The following is an 8,247-nucleotide window of genomic DNA, read 5'->3' on the forward strand; positions in this document are numbered from 1 at the left end:
GGGAAGGTTTGGTGTGTGTGCAAGTATGTGTGTGTGTGTGTGTGTGTGCTCATCAGAGACTGAGTGAGGGTGTGCGTGCGCGATAGGCGTGGTTGAATGCGAAACTCATTGTTTGAGAAGGAACGCACATGGAGGAAACTATTTTAAATACGAACAACTGCCAGGCTTTTTGTTAATCGACAGAGAGAGAACGAGAGAAGTTTCATGGACAGATACGGTAAAGTGTTTGAGAATGTTTAAATAAAGGCATTGCCAGACACAATGTCAATATGCATCGGCGTGTACATGAATGACAGATGGATGGGAATTTGGTGTGAGTTCGAATCAGATTTGCTTCGGCAGGTTGAAGCCGGGAGCGTCAGCAGCAGATTATTGGCTTCATTAAGACTGTACTTCATAGCTCAAGGTTCAAACAGCAGATGAAATAAACCAGTGAGATATATGCTGGAGTGGTGAGTATTTCAAGGTAGAAATGGTCATGGAATGGTGTGAAGAATGAGCTCATCGTAAAAGGGATCTTCCACAGTTGTGAACTGTCTGCTTCAGCCGCAGATATTGGCCAGGGATGGGATGGAAACAGTGGAAGGAAGTGGAGTTTGTGACCAGAACAGTAGACAGTGACCTCCATGCTCTTAATATTTAAATAACAAATAACAATGCATTGTGGTTCTCCACTGAAACTGAGTAGGTCATCCTAGAGACCCGTGAGTAACACTGCCAGAGCAGAGAGCGAGACAGTAATTGAACACGTTCATTGATGGTCTGGAGAGTGAATATCTGGATTCAGAGTTTCAACAGGAACAATAATAGTGGCAAGAAGTGTAGACTATATGAACTAATAATAATACAGTCATAAAAGGTTTATAGAAAACAAAATCTGAATAGTGACACTTACCAGGAACACCAACGATAGCCAGGAAGGGATAATAAAAGTATTGTATAATGAGAAGAGTGTAATAGATCAGTGATGATAATGACATCCAATCAAATGCAGAAAGCTACCAAACATAATCGGATAGGTTTCTGTCTACTGTTGGAATATTCCTGTCAAATGTTCTCAGATTCTAATCCATTGTTGGAATATTCCAGTCTAATGTTCTCATATTCTGTTCCATTGTTGGAACATTCCAGTCTGAAGTTCTCAGATTCTGATCTTTCCTCCCCCTCTCTCTGGATCTGCTGATCCCTGTCAGTACTGTCGGTGATGCTCCCGCTCATGTTATGGGCGAACACATTGAATGGAGACCATTTATAATTAAAAGATGGAAACCCTTCACTGGGATAATTAGAATCTATGGAGATTGGCATTAATTGCAACCACTGAACAAATAGGCTCAGTTAACCAGTTCCATACATAACTTTTCATTTACTGATTTTGGATGGAATGGATGATGGTTGCTGAGGGATGGACCATAAATCTTTCAATCTAATAAATCTTTTTCTTCCTTGTGTATGAGAGTATTACCAGAACACTGCAGGGGTCTAAATGTGTTCCATTCTGTTTATGAAAGAAGGCAGTTGTAAAATAACCGATAGGCTGCATAAAAAAAAGTCGGGTGGGCAAGTTTCTAGATACCTGAACACAAAGTACGATACTTATTGACCAGTGTGAGGCTACTACTGGTCTAATGCCCTGTTGTCAAGTACTTTCATAACCTTGAGACAGAGCATTTAGACTGTTGCTCAGGAACTGGCCGAAGCAATTTTGTCCCTGTGGACCTCTTACAGAGGATTAAGAGAATGCCATTCAGCCCATATTAGCCTGTTGCTACTTGAAAAGGTGGAAAGCTGGAATATTGGCACACTTTGCCAAAAGAATCATGCAAAACAAAGAGATGTGTCGCTGCAGCTGTATGAAGTGTTACTGAGAAGCCACCTGGAGTATATTGTGTTGTTTGTGTTTCTCTAACTGAGAAGGGAGGAACCTTCATTAGGTACAGTTTAACCGCTGCTCGTAATCCACAGGTTGCTGTGTCATTTGATGTCTCGGGTCTGTTACACAGGGACAGGAGGAGGCTATGAAGCCTCTCGAGTGCGTTACAGAGGAATAGGAGGAAGCCATTAAACCTCTTGAAACTATTTCAGATGGACGGGAGGAGGCCATTTAGCCTCTCGACCCTATTACAGAGGGATAGGAGGAGGTCATTCAGCCTCTTCAGTCTAATGAAGAAGGACAGAAGGAGCCCATTCAGCCTCTCGAGCCTGTTACAGAGGGGCTGGAAATGTTTATTTACACACAAATAACAGTTTAAAACTAGTTGTGAAATAGGAAAGACCTGATGCAAACATTAAAGTTCTAACTTTGACTAAGACCAATTTTGGAAGTGTTGGCGGGTCCTGTGAAAGGCTAATTGGGATATCCTATTCACAGATAAAGGGATGGTTGTAAAATGCAAGGCCATGAAAAGGCCATTTCAGAGAGTCCAGAGCCAACGTGTTCCTATTAGTGAGATGGGCAAGGCCGGTGGGTGTAGGGCTGCTGGATGGAATAGGAAAGACCTGATGCAAACATTAAAGTTCTAACTTTGACTAAGACCAATTTTGGAAGTGTTGGCGGGTCCTGTGAAAGGCTAATTGGGATATCCTATTCACAGATAAAGGGATGGTTGTAAAATGCAAGGCCATGAAAAGGCCATTTCAGAGAGTCCAGAGCCAACGTGTTCCTATTAGTGAGATGGGCAAGGCCGGTGGGTGTAGGGCTTGCTGGATGGCTAGATATATTGATGCTCTGGTCAAGGTAAGGAAGGATGCATATGTCAGGTAAACAGAGCTGAATGCAGAGAGGTGTACAAGGGCAGTAAGTGCATAGTCAATGGGAAAATAGGGCCAGAAAAACGTGGACATGAGATGGCTTTAAAAATAGGGTTAGCGAGGCATTGAAGAAGGTCTACACATATTTTAATGGTAAAAGATTAACTAGGGTGATAAAAAGGCCCCTTAAAGATCAGTAAGGCTACCTATGTATGGAACCACAGGAGATTGGAGGGATACGAAACATGTCTTTCTCCTCAGAATTTAATGTGGAGGAGGTTACAAGAGCGAGAGACTGAAGGAATGTATAGTGATACCTTGAAATTGTCTATATTTCAAGGAGGTGTTGGACATTTTAAAACACATGAAAGTGAACAAATCCCTGGGACCTGATCAGTTGTATCCCAAAAGTTTCTGGAAAGCTAGGAAAGGGATTGCTCAGCCTTTTGCTGATATATTTGTATAATTGATTTCCAAAGGTGAGGTGTCAAAATATTGGAGGGCTGCTAACGCAGTGTCATTATTTAAGAAAGGAAGAAAAAAAAGGTAACTATAGATCGGTGAGCCTGCCGTCAATAGTGACTAAATTGTTGGAGTGGATTTTGAGGAAAGAATGTAAATGCATTTGGAAATGTAAGGACTGAAGAGGGCTTTGTACATTGGAGATCACGTCTCACTGACACGGTGGAATTTTTTGAGGAAGTGATGAAGATGATTGATGAAGGCAGGACAGTGAATGATGTCTTTATGGAATTCAGTTGAAAAACAAAATGGTCTACATGGTAGACTGGTTAGCAAGGTTAGACTGCCTGGAATCCAAGGAGAGCTCGTCATTTAGATCCAAAATTTTCTTGAATATTGGAGACAGGGCGTGACAGTGGACATTTGTTCATTAAACTTGGAGACCTGTGACCAGTGGCGTGCCGCAAAGATCAATAGTGGGTCCACTGCCTTTTGTCACTTATACAAATCATTTGCGTTTGTGTATATGAAGTATGGTCAGTAAGTTTGTAGATAATACCAAATTTGGTGGTGTAGTCGACAGTGAAGAATGATCTCTCAGACTATAATGGGACTTTACTTAGGTGAGCCGAGGAATGGCGATGGAATTTAAGTTAGTTAAATGTGAGGCATTGTATTTTGGCAAGACACATCAAGGCAAGATGTGCAGGTAGGGTACTGTCGAAAGCTGCCAATCAATGAAAACTCCATAGAAATTATCGAATCCCTGCAGTGAGTTAACAGGCTATTCGGCCCATCGAGGTTCACCGAAACTCTAAACAGTCTCCCACTGGACAAACCCTAACCCAATCCCTCTGAGCCTGCATTTCCCATGGCTTATCCAACTCGCCTACACATCCCTGGGTACTATATGCAATTTAGCATGGCCAATCTACCCCTATCTGTATGTCTTTATACTGTTGGAAGAAAACATAACATCCGGAAGAAAATCATACAGACCGGGGAGAATGTGCAACCACCACACAGACAGTCATTCAAGGATGGAATTAAACCCAGATCGCTGCGCTCTGAAGCAGCAATGCTAGCCACTGAGAGACTGTGTCACCTTGTGGTTCAGGTTCTCCGTTTCTTGTAAGTACCGTCACAGGGAGACAGTGCAGTGAAGAAGGCACTTGGTGATCTTCCCTTTATTGGTGTGTGCTTTAAGTCTAAATATTTGCATGACATCTTGCATCTGTACATGAACATTGTTTTGGCCACTTTTGTAATATTGCCTTTAATTCTGGTCTCCCTGCTGTCGGAAAGGTGTTGTCAAACTTGAAAGGGTACAGAAGAGATTTTAAAGAATGTTGCAGGTGTTGGAGGGTTAGAGTTACAGGGAGAGTTTGAATAGGCTGGGACTATTTTCAAGTGTTGAGGCCGAGAGGTGATCTTAAAGACGTTTATAAAAGCATGAGGGGCATAGATAAGATAATCAGTCAGTCAATGTCTTTTCCACAGGATAGGCAAGTCCAAAAATAGAAGTCAAAGGTTTAAGATGAGAGGGGAAAGGTTTAAAAAGGGACACTTTCACACAGAGACTGCTGTTTATATGGATTGTACAGCCAAAAGAGGTGATGGAGGCAGGTACAATTACACCATTTAAAAGGCATTTGGATGAATACATGCATGGGGAGTGTTTAGAGGGATATAGGCCAACTGCTGGCAAGCGGGGAGAGATTTATTTAGGATATTTGGTTAGTATGGGCGATTAGACCGAAAGGTCTTTTTTCGTGCTGTATATCTGTGAGACTATATTGCCTCTTGAGAGTATAACACAGGAACAGGAGGAGGCTATTCACCTTCTGAACTCTGAGTCAGCTTGTTTGCTCAATTGCTGAGAGTAAAATACAAAATACATCATTCAGATGTTGATGGTGTTTTACAGAAACAGGAGAAAGGCTTTTAGTCTAGAGAAGCTGTAAGGAATGTGAAGAGGCCATTCAGTCCCTCAATACCATTCCACAGGAGCAGCAGGTGAGCGCAGAGCTATTGGAGCCTATTAGTCAGTCGCCGGAGGAGGACATCTACTTTTGCAAACCTTGGATCAGGTGGCAGTCATTCGGCTACCCAAGATTGGGACACAGGAACAGGACTGCAAAATGTGTTGCTGGAAAAGCGCAGCAGGTCAGGAAGCATCCAAGCAGCAGGAGAATCGACGTTTCGGGCATCAGCCCTTCTTCAGGAAGGGCCCGAAACTTCGATATTCCTGCTCCTTGGATGCTGCCTGACCTGCTGCGCTTTTCCAGCAACACATTTTTCAATACTGATCTCCAGCATCTGCAGTCCTCACTTTCTCCTATACAGGAACAGGAGGCAGTTATTCAACTGCTTGATATTGGGACACAGGGACAGGAGGGAGTCAGTCAGTTCTCGAAAATGGGGCACAGGGAATTCTGGAGGTTAGTGAGGTCCCAGGATCGTGTTACACAATGACAGCAGGAGGTGACTCACTCCCCACCAGCATGCGACACTAGGATAGAGGTGGAGTTTGCTTGGAACAAGCAGAAATGTATGAAAAAATAACATTAGTGGTCCATTAAATCCTGCCCCAACATCCACTAAGACTCCGGCTGATCTGATTGTGATTCCATCATTCTATTTTACGGAGACTGTCCTCTCTGCAGCCTCTGCTCCTTTGTTGGTCATATTGCAGACCCAGATGCTGTAACAACAGTCACCATCACTCATCCAGAGGGATGGGTCTAACCAGATGAGTCAAGATTTGAAGATCCAATCACAAGAATTAAAACACAAAACAAAGGCATTGCCAGATGTTTAGTACTCTCATTCGCAATCCAACTCACCTAACCAGCACATCCATATATTCAGGATAGAGCACTGTGTAGGTTCGGCTAGTGTACACCTGTATGCAACCCAGCAATGTCCAGAGTGAAACGCTGTGTAGCCCACACCAATGTTTGATCTATAATCCTAGGCTAAATGTCCAGCATGGGGAGCTGTGCAGTCCGCACTGGTTCATTCATTTATAAACCCAGGCTGTTCCATTGTTCGGTAACACTGTTAGATCACTGCCCAGTGTGGAGTAACATGTAACCATTGCTGGAAGTGACAGGATGTGCAGCTCCCATCCATTTACAGCTCCATATCTCCACTGTGCCTTGACAAGGGATGCTGCGAATGCGAAAGTCACTGCGAGGAAGAGATGTAAATGGAAACTATTTAAATTCCAATAGTTCTGATTAAGGCGAGTATCCCTCCAGTATTTAAATATGAAATAACTGAGATAATATCCAAAGAGGTTTTATGAATGGTGCAAACAAGTAATGGGGGGTGGTGGTAATGTTATAGTGGTTGCACTATAAGCCTTCAAATAATCAATGGGAATTAGAGGAACAAATATGCAGGGAGACTATCGAGAATTGCAGGAGCAATAGGGTTGTCATAATAGGTGATTCTAATTATCCTAACACAGACTGGGACTTCCAGAGGATTAAGAAATTAGATGCAACGTAATTTGTTAAGTGTGTTCAGGAAAGCTTCCACAAGCAGCATGCAGAGGTTCCTATTCGGGAAGGGACAAACTCGACCTACTGTTCGGAAATAGGGTAGGATAGGTGACAGAGGTCAAGTGGGGGAGATTTTGGGAAAAGTGACTAGAGCTGTATTAATTTTAAAATAGTTATGGTAGGGAGAAAATTGGTCCACAGATTCAAGTTCTAAATTGGGACAAGGCATATTTTGCTGGAACTAGTCAAGGGATTGCAGGGGTTGATTGGAGTAGTTTGTTTCCAGGTAAAAGGATCCCAGGCAAGTGGGAGGGCTTCAAAAATGAGATAGCTCGAGTTCAAGGTCTATATGTTCCTGTGAGGGTGAAGGGAAAGTGGGGCTGGAAGAGAGAACCCTGGATGACAAGAGATATTTAGGCTCTGTCCAGCAAAGAAAGGAAACGTCGCTCAGGTACAGGCAGCTGGGAACAAGAGAATTCCCTGGAGGTACACAGGGGATACAGGAGTTTACTGAAGAAGGAAATCAGCAGGGCGAAAGTGGGGTATGAGATAGCCTTGGCTGAGCAGATTAGGGTGAATCCAAATTCAGTATAGTAAAGACAAAGAACAACTAGAGAGAGAATAGGACGTCTTAAAATCCAAAACAGGCATGCAAACCTCAAGAGATGAGTGAGGTCCTCAATTTCCCTTCTGTGTTTAACATGAAGAAAGACATGAAGACCTGTGGCCTTTGGGAGGTTAATTGTCATATCTTGGTACAGTCCATATCATAGTAGAGGTGCTGTTGGACATATTAGAATGCATAAAGTTAGATAAATCTCTTGGTCCTGACCAGATATATCTAAGAGCACTGCAAGAGGCGGGAGATGACAGTTCAGGGGCCAAGGTCCCGGAAGACTGGGGAGTAGCAAATGTTGTGCCCTTATTCAGAAGGGCTGCAAAGAAAAGCCTGGGAAATATAGACCAGTCAGCTTCACATCTGTTTCCGGAAAACACTTGAGAACGTTCGGAAATATAAGATATGCATGCATTTGGAAAGACAGAGTTTGACTCGGAATAGTCAGCATAGCTTTGTGCAGGGAAGATCATAGAACATAAAACAATACAGCACAGAACAGGCCCTTCGGCCCACGATGTTGTGCCGAACATTTGACCTAGCTTAAGCACCCATCCATGTATCTATGCAATTGCTGCTTAAAGGTCACCAAAGATTCTGACTCTACCACTCCCACAAGCAGCGCATTCCATGCCCCCACCACTCTCTGGGCAAAGAACCCACCCCTGACATCTCCCCTAACCTTCCACCCTTCACCTTAAATTTATGTCCCCTTGTAACACTCTGTTGTACCCGGGGAAAAAGTTTCTGACTGTCTACTCTATCTATGCCTCTGATCATCTTATAAACCTCTATCAAGTCACCCCTCATCCTACGCCGTTCCAACGAGAAAAGGCCCAGCACTCTCAACCTATCCTCGTACGACCTATTCTCAATTCCAGGCAACATCCTGGTAAATCTCCTCTGCAC

The sequence above is a fragment of the Chiloscyllium plagiosum genome, chromosome 21 (genome assembly GCF_004010195.1).
Source record: "Chiloscyllium plagiosum isolate BGI_BamShark_2017 chromosome 21, ASM401019v2, whole genome shotgun sequence".
Classification (NCBI taxonomy): domain Eukaryota; kingdom Metazoa; phylum Chordata; class Chondrichthyes; order Orectolobiformes; family Hemiscylliidae; genus Chiloscyllium; species Chiloscyllium plagiosum.